This window comes from Mandrillus leucophaeus, unplaced genomic scaffold (genome assembly GCF_000951045.1).
Source record: "Mandrillus leucophaeus isolate KB7577 unplaced genomic scaffold, Mleu.le_1.0 Scaffold82, whole genome shotgun sequence".
Classification (NCBI taxonomy): Eukaryota; Metazoa; Chordata; class Mammalia; order Primates; family Cercopithecidae; genus Mandrillus; species Mandrillus leucophaeus.
The window spans coordinates 4,388,460-4,395,992 of record NW_012108919.1 but is presented as its reverse complement, the minus strand read 5'-3'; positions in this window follow the sequence as shown (position 1 = coordinate 4,395,992).

Below are 7,533 nucleotides of genomic sequence, written 5' to 3'. Positions count from 1 at the left end.
AAAAAAAAAAAAAAAAAAAAAAAAGCTCTAATTTACATTTTTTAGGAGAAAGTCATTTTACATTTTACATTAATTTAATCTATATTGAGAGATCCTTCTAAGAAAATAAGTTGTATTACTTCAAGTACACATAGCCGTATAAATTACTGACCAATTTTTCTTTTCCAATTCATAGACACTACTTTCCAGAAACTAGATAATGACCATTTGTTATCAGCACACTGACTGCAAAATGGATGATGAAGAAAGTCTGGGTTTTTTTGTTTTTGTTTTTGTTTTGTTTTTGTTTTTTTTGAAAGCTTGGTACTTCTTGTGAATAAATTAAACACTTTCCTGATTATCTTGTTTGCATTATTGACTTCTATGTACTGGCTCATATGTAGCTGCCCATGTATAATTCTCCCCACTCATTTTGAAGGGAGGGAAAAAACCGATTAAAAATTTCCCCTCCTTCTTTGTCCTGTTTTGAGATTATTTTTGCTCCCAGCAGAGACGCGGAGGAGGGAGCTCTCAGAGCCTCATTCTGTTCCCTACCTACAGCATGAAGGATCCGGATAACCGTAGAACGAATGAGGTTTTGAGCATTTGGTTTTGCTATAAGTAAGATGATTTCCCATTAATAAAAGTGGCACTTAGTTTACTTTGTCTTTGCCGAACAGGCAGAGGGTAAATTAAGGTGCTTACCTGTGGTGTCCCAGCTCTTTCCCAAGGCTGGACTAGTGAGAACCAGGCAGGACTCACTCACAGATCCTTTTCTCTGTTACTTCTGCTCTGGTTTTATAGGAAGCCCTATTTCCCACCTGCTTCGGGTAAACAAGGACTTCTGTGTTGAAATAATAACCACTTGGGCCGGGTGCGGTGACTTATGCCTATAATCGCAGCACTTTGGGAGGCCGAGGCAGGTGAAGCACCTGAGGTCAGGAGTTCAAGACCATTCTGGCCAACATGGCCAAACCCCATCTCTACTAAAAATACAAAAAATTAGCCAGGCATGGTGGCAGGTGCCGTAGTTCCAGCTACTTGGGAGGTTGAGGCAGGAGAATCTCTTGAACCCAGGAGGCAGAGGTGGCAGTGAGCCAAGATCACAGTATTGCACTCCAGTTTGGGTGACAGAGTGAGACACTGTCTCAAAAAAACCAAAAACCAAAAACAAACAAACAAAAAAACCACTTTTTGTTTCACTGCCTAATATTAATTAATTGGCCATATTTTAATTTTATTGTATTCCATATATTTTAAAATTATTTCTTCTGTTGTACAAACCAAGATAGAAGATAATTTGCCTAAGGACACAGTTGGTAGGTATCCTAGCTAGGAAAGTGGGTGCTTCTGAAAATTATTATAAAAATGAAATGAGGTAATTTTCTGGGCCCCTGGTACAATGCCTGAGATGTCATATATACTCAGCTAATTATAAGTGACATTTTGTTCTGGAATCCAGTAGCTCTACTTTTAGTCCATTGTGCTGAACACAAATCTACAGATCCTTAAATTGTATACTTTTATTAATTTAATTTTAAAGAGGCAGAAAAATTGACTACACTGGAAACATTCCAGTCCACCGATAGATTGAAGGACAAAGGCCATACTCTCTTTCAGATGCTACAAATTGTGTATATTTTCAGTAAGCTGGTATCTGCTTAAGGAGGCATTACTGTGTTTGGATAGATAAACTCAAACAAAAAGGCCTGACTGAAGAGGCTCTACTGGGCTTAGCGTTTTTTTTGTTGTTGTTCAGTTTTGCATGTGTGTTTTTAAATCAGTTTATGGTTCATAAGCTGATGAAGCAGTGAGTACAAGTTTGAACTATGAGAAGCGGTTTTGAATAAGTCTAGACATTTGGTTATCTTCTGTCTAGCATTCATTTGTGTCGTGGGCGTCACACTCTGGGGATTAGTGTTTCATTATGCAGAAGCTGTTTTATCTTTAGCTTTCTTATAATAGCTTAAAGTGAATTCTGAGTGGAGAGAGAATGAAGGCCAGGCCTTAGTAACTGCAAGAATCATACCAAAATGGGTTGGATGGGTTTTAACAGTGACCGATAAGCATTACGACCTCACTCTCTGTTAGTTCAGTTGGCTCGATGCTGTCTCATCATCTCATTTAGGGTACAATATGCTGAGGAACTGACCAGGGTCCCTGAACAGCGAGAGATAGGGAAGAGCAGAAATCCGTTCCTGTACCAAGTGTCTAACACTTAACATAAGTGAGAGCTGGCGTGAGATTATCTGTGCTGTGGAAAACTAAGGGCCTATCGATACCTCTAAGTATATAATCACTGCCTTGTCACATTTTAATTAGCTCCTTGAGGCTATAGAAAGAAGTTCGCTTCTTATCCCCCAAATTAAGCATCACTTCTACAAACAATCAATGTTTCATTTCAAAACCCAAAGTAGAGCAATGTTTGATTTTCCTTACTTTCTGACTTTGAGAATGTGTTTCATTTTTAGAAATATGTTATAGGAATGTAAAGTAACTCTTGTTTCCCCAAATAACCACCTCCTTATTATCTGTTCCCCTAAGCTGAATCCTTCCAAAGGAAATTTTGTCTTCAGGCTAAGTTTAGTGGCTGATGGAAATCAGCATTATATCAGGTGGGCCATTGCGTCAGTGAAAAAACCCAGACCACCACCACACAGACTTTTTCTCCAAACACCAAAACAACATGTCACAAAGCTCAAAAAAAATAGTGATTAACATGCACTGCTTTCATGAGGCCCACGTTGCCAATTCAGTCCCAGTATGGGCTCGTCAGTTTCACTTTCATTCATTCATTTATTTATGTATTCCCCCAGCCATTGATTCACATTCACTCATTCATTCATTAAACATTTGCTGCATACAGTATCACTGTTAGATAGACGTTCAGAAATGATTGGGTTCCTGTGTTACAGACATGAGCCCACGGCACAAAGGTCAAACTAAGAGTAAGATGCGTGTTTATAGCACAAGCCTATAACAAAAGGAATGGGTTCCGAGCTGCATCTTCTTCCAAATGGTCAAACTATATTTGTACCTTAAAAAGAAAAAAAACAACAACAGCAGTGTTTCCTTTTGGGAGGCAGCATGCTATATGGGAAGAACATGGATTTAAGAACTAGACAGGCCTGGGTTTGAATTCTGCATCCATAATGTGCTAACTGTATCATTTCGAGGAAGTTCTTTTGAGTTTCAGTTTGTCTTTAAATAGAGTCATCATTTCTACTTGGTAGGGTTGTGTGAGGATTAAATATAAAATATGCAGCATAATGACTGGCACATTTAAACGAAGTGCTCAGCAAGTGCTTATTTCCCTTCCCCTTTCTTCATTTCTAACATAGTTTGGGAATGGTGGAGGGTGACTCTTTCTTCTTGTGAATAGACAGAGACCTCATCACCCTAATACTAGAAAACTAGAGGACTTTTCTTTGCAGTCAGTTCCCATAGGGCAGAATGCCTGGTTTGGTGCCTCTCAATACCTGGGTTACAGGTACCTGGTGTTCTACCCCCTCCACAGAGACCAGACTTGTTGCTGTGGCCAGCCCTCATCCACTTTGATGATGCTTGCAGCACCCAAGAGAGACAACAACCCCCACGGCATGCCAAGAGAGGAGTAAACTCTCTCCCCAAGGCAGTCACTCTGGGGATGCCATTGTTCCATTGCCAAACTCATGACCTTTGGGGAATTTGGAAATCTACTATTTTGTGGGGAGAAAAGGACAAAGAAAGTCAAGATTAAGCTTTATATGTAAAGGCCTTTTATTTTAATGGTGTCGAATTGAGTTTGGATTTTGCGTACCCTTCAAATTTCTTAGGGTGTGGGTGAGGGCGTCCTAGGAGATTTAATTAGTTCCTTGAGCGGCATTGAAGTTTGTGACATTGAGGCACATTTTCTTCTATTGTCCATTGAAGTGGGGGAGCCTGGCAATGAAATTTCTGAAAAACTGACGCTGTTGCCATGGATAGAATTGTACGGATATTTGAATTTAGTTCAGCCACTTGGTGGAGTTTTATTTTGTTGTTTGGTTTCTTTTGGAAGGGGAAAACTAGTATAGTACAAATCTGAGCAGTCTGGTTACATGCCTTAATGGGCCTCTGAGATAAGGCAGAAAAGGATGCAGTCTCGTAGTAACCCTTTAGAAGATAAGGGACATGCAGGAGGCTGCCCAAGACAGTCTATTAATCTTAATAACCTCTCACTGTTAAGACCTGACTTATTTCAAACTAAATTTCTTACTTTGAGTTTCTGGGTGAAAGTTCTGGACTGAATCCCTAAAAACATGCACAACAAAGAAGAAGACTTTTAGAAAGTTTTCTCCTATTGACAGGGTTCATATTCTATAGTTCACAATTCAGTTAATCAACATTTATATTAATTTCATCCAATGTTACATCCTCAGAATTTGCCTACAAGATCCAATAGCATTTTTACTGCCCTTATTTAGCAAGCCTATACAGTACTTGATGCACTTGGTCATGTCTTCAACTAATATTTATTGGGTGTCTTCCCTAAGCAAGATAGTGCGAGGGAGAGAACTAAGTTAAAACATTCAAGATAACCTCGAGAAGCTGACAATCTACTAAGGGAGATAAGACATATGTATTAATAAGAACAACTTAAACACAAAGGACAAAATGATAGGTGGCATATCTTATCAGTTAAATAATGTTGGACTTCAGAGGGTGAAGGAATGAGGCATGAAAGTATATCTCAACAGGGCTGTGATTGACTGGAAACAAGGTCTTCTGTCTTCACACCGTGAGCCAGCAACATCCATACTACGGTGACATTCATTTCTCCCCCAGGCCAGCTATGGGCAGGAGTTTAATTATCCTTGAATCTCATCGATGATCCACATCTTTGCTCTTGTTCCCTCTTTATCCTTTCTTTCTCCCCAGTGTCTTAAATCCTGATGCAGCCAGGGAGATTTCTTTTTAACCTTCGAGAAGGTAAAAAACTATGCCAGGGCAAAATGCCAGATCAATAGTGCTATTAATATAATCAGATATAAACTTTTTCCAGTTGGCACCAACCAAACCTGGGCCTTCTCTGAGTATCGCCTATAAATAGGGCTTCAAATTTCCCATTTTTGCATATTTACTAATATACGACAGGTGTTGCACTGACTTTAATTCAATATCAATATTAAAGTCATATATGGTAGTAGTAAATAGAGATAGCCATACCGTAGAGTCAATAAGACATAAAATTAGTTATGTTATTATTATTGATTATGCATAATATATCATTTTCCTGAAGAGAACAGACTAATAGCTGATTTCAGCAAGGATCTTTTAGGCTTTTGTTTTCTAATTATTTTACATCTTTTTTTTTTTTTTTTTGGACAGGGTCTCATTCTGTCACCCAGGCTAGAGTGCAGTGGTGCGATCTCAGCTCACTGCAACCTCCACCTCCCGGGTTCAAGCGATTCTCCTGCCTCAGCCTCCCAAGTAGCTGAAACTACAGGCGTGTGCTACCATGCCTGGCTAATTTTTGTATTTTTAGTAGAGACAGGGTTTCAGCATGTTGGCCATGCTGGTCTCAAACTCCTGACCTCAAGTGATCTGCCCGCGTTGGCCTCCCAAAGAGCTGGGATTACAGGCGTGAGCCACTGTGCCTGGCCACCCACCTATTTTCCATCTTTACCACTGGCCGTTCTCATTCAAAAGACGTACTGCTACACTAAGAGGAGACTTAACTTCAAATTCACTTTGTTCCACGGATGTTGTATATGACCTGAATAGATGTAATTCTGACATGCTTGTAGTTCATTGGAGGTTCACAATTTGAAAGAAATGCATAATTAAGACTTTAGAACATAAAGAAGACTCTAGTAATAAACAAATTATTGCACCCTTTTGGATTTTTTGCATATTACCTTTATGTAGGGAAGGAAATGATATGTTAGAAAGCATCCTCAAACAGGTTTAGACAAACCACTGGTTGAATCATAATCTCCAGAATATCGCTATATCAGAAAAAGTCCAACATAGCCTTTGAGGTATTCGTCAGAAATCCCAGTGCAAGCATTAGGAAAGAAATGTACTCCCTACTCCTCACCTTTGTGAATCCGATTTATTCTTCACTGGTTGTTTCAGGTCCTCTTCCTCCATAGAGGTCTCTTCAGCACTTGTTTGGTTCTCTGATTGGCTTATGATAGTGGATCTTATATCATCAACTGGATCGTAAATTCCTTCAGAAAGAGTTGTCAATTAAGTACACAGCAGAGTCACAGTATTTCAAAATTGGAAGTCATAGTAAGGGGGAAGGAGGGCCGCTAGATGCTGTGATTTGCACGGGGTCATAGTAACCAAGAGATCAAGGCAGTGCCAGCACCCAGGTAGGGCTCGTGTGCCACCCCTCTGCTTCATCCTCTTTCAAGCCTATCACGGCGGTCGTTCAGCTCACGCTCTCCATGCACGTCTGGTGATTTGATGCTCATCTTTGCCAGCCACAGAGCATCACTGGACACATGCCCAGTCTTGAAGGGTTAATTTTCAAGTACCAAGCATGCTTTGAACAAACTCAAATCTGTTCCTTGTTTTCACTCAACCCGCATCCGGCATCATCAGCCCCGACGCAGCTTCCCCAGAAGGCCAGCAGGTGGAGCCCAGTTTTGTGGAACTTCTCTAGAACTCGCTGGTTAAAAGCCATAAACCAAGACATGTGAGGCAGTGGGGTGGTAGGGCAAAGAAGAGCCCCGATTCTGCATTTCTGGAAGCTTTTAAAACTGTCTTGCAACAATCTTAGACCTACAAAAGCCAGCTTTTAAAATTGCATAAACAGCAAGTCGAATTCTTTTTTTTTTTTGAGACCGAGTCTCACTCTGTTGCCTAGGCTGGAGTGCAGTGGCATGATCTCGGCTCACTGCAGCCTCTGCCTCCCAGGTTTAAGCTATTCCCCTTCCTCAGCCTCCCGAGTAGCTGAGACTACAGGCGTGAACCACCATGCCCAGCTAATTTTTGTGTTTTTAGTAGAGACAGGGTTTCACCGTGTTGGCCAGGCTGGTCTTGAACTCCTGACTTCAAGTGATCCACCTGCCTCTGCCTCCCAAAGTGCTTTGATTAGAGGCATGAGCCACCGCGCCTGGCCAGCAAGTCAAATTCTTAATTAGACTTTAAAAGTCAGTGCTCATAACAACTACAGTTACCGTGGTTTGTTTGTTGGTTGGTTTGTTTTTAATTTCCTTTTGTTATTGTGCCTTTCATAAAGAGGACAGACACTAAGGCAATTGTGTGGAATGGAGCAGCTTCTCGGGGTAACCATCTCCTGCTGATGTATAAATGTCGGGGCAAAACTGAGTAAGTTTTAGAAAATAAATGTCAAAGCAAGTCCAAGTCATTTATTCCTTAGCAGGAAATATCGATCCTGTGACATTATTTGATTATAATGACTGTTTCTATTAGGTTAAATGACTGAGGTATACTTAACCAATTTAGGCAAAGAATGAGGCTTATTGCGTCATTTGATTGACTAAACCTTAGAACCCATGTATTGTTTTGATTTGTTCAATCACCAATTTTTGTGAAGCACCTACTGTGTGCCAAACACCC